The sequence below is a fragment of the Gekko japonicus genome, unplaced genomic scaffold (assembly GCF_001447785.1).
Source record: "Gekko japonicus isolate JY-2015 unplaced genomic scaffold, Gekko_japonicus_V1.1 scaffold1052, whole genome shotgun sequence".
NCBI classification, from domain to species: Eukaryota; Metazoa; Chordata; class Lepidosauria; order Squamata; family Gekkonidae; genus Gekko; species Gekko japonicus.
In genome coordinates, this window is record NW_015170921.1 from 431206 (window position 1) to 433103 (window position 1898).

Sequence of the window (1898 nt, forward strand, 5' to 3'; positions counted from 1 at the left end):
AATAACTTGAGGAAAACCAAGATGATAGGTGTATGGGGGAAATAAGACACACATGGCCTTCTTTAAAAATAAAACTTTACACATCAGTTCAGGGCCCCAGTAAAATGAACACATGAATTAATTGTTAAAAATTTCTGAGCACGTCCACTGCTTTGTATTCCCAAGGGATAGCCATGTTAGTCTGTATCTTTGTGCGAAGAGGACACTTGGGGCATTAAAAAAGTCCCACATCAACAGATTTGTTGTGGCACCAGCTTTCATGAGTGATGCTTATATCATAATAAATTAAAAGTCTGGTGCCACAGGAGTACCTTTTTAATATCTGTGCCTGCATGCCTATTGCCAATTTGGTGTAGTGGACTCTAATCTGGGAGAACCGAGTTTGATTCCCCACGCTTCCACATGCAGCTGCTGGTGTGACAGTCACAAATCCTCTCAGAGCTGTTCTCTCAACAGTAGTTCTCTCAGCTCTCTCTCAGCCCCACCTACCTCACAGGGTATGGGGAGAGAAAGGGAAGGAGACTGTAAGCCGCTCTGAGACTCTGAGTGAAGGGCAGGGTATGAATCCAGTACCCTCCTCCTCCTCCTCCTTCTCCTCCCCCTCCTCTTCTTCTATTGACAGCCACCATTATTCCATGTTTTAGAAATAATGTAGGGATTAGAAAAATGAAGACAAAGCACATATTTAAATCAAAAACCAACAAAAGGGTTTGTCAATTCTTCAGCAAATTCTGGGAGTCAGCCCTTTACATCTTTATTTAAATTAAGCCTGGACTATGTCAGTTGGGCTTCTCTTATATCTCTACAACAGCCTCAGCTTTGATATAAGCCAGATTTGCCTTTTGAGTTAAGGCTTCATCTGGACCTGATGATGGAATTTAGCAGATAAATCTCAAGGATTGCCCCAGAGATTTACATGAGATCATTACACTTGAGGTCTGACTCATTCCTTGCCACTGTGTTATTTTAAGTGCACCATTTCCCACCCCCCTTTCTTTCTCCCCCCCCCCAGCCTGTGGATGCAAGATATTGTTGATGAGACCTGCATTAAAGAAACAAAGATAATAGTGGGAAAAATCTGATGGATATTCTAATAATTGTGGGTCAAAAGTCACTTAGACACATGGAAAATACTTTGTTTCTTTTTGTTTAGTGGTATAATAGCATCTTCCTAGTTTAGAAAGCTGAAAGAGTAAATAATGATGTAATATTGTAGATAATATCAGGAATACAGACTGCAAAATTAATCAGTGAACGAAGATAGGGTCCCTTGTATTACTGATAAAATCCCTGTAGATAATATAATGGTACAATGATATTTACATTTTTCAACATGTTTCCTTTCCCCACACTGGTTGTATCATTCAATATTTGATATTTTTGACATTATGATCCTATGCAGATGACCAAAGCCCTGAGGTGAAATTTATCATTTGCATATCATGAGCAAATATTTCATTTTTTGAATATTAAACTATATGTTTATCAGAGGCTTCCCTTCTCCAGAATGTGTACACACTGTATTTTATATATTCAATGCATACAATAGTTACATTGATATAGACCTCATTTATAGGGATAATAATATACATATAATATATAATGCTGATTTATTGATGCACAGATAATGCCGGAAATACCTTTCATTATAAGAAGGAAACATTGCACCAGAAAATAGAAAGGATATGAAAATAAGGATTCACAGTTTCAATTCATGGCAGTGAGAAGTGAAATCAAAATGAGGTTTCCAGGTCAAAATAACAAGGACAAGGAATTTGAAGTCATCACTTTTATACAGCAAACCAGTCATCCTTGTGGGGAGATTTGAGGTTCCTTGGACAACTACATATCATTTTGTCTAAACTAGAAAAATTACTAAGAAATTTAAAGGAAAGCTA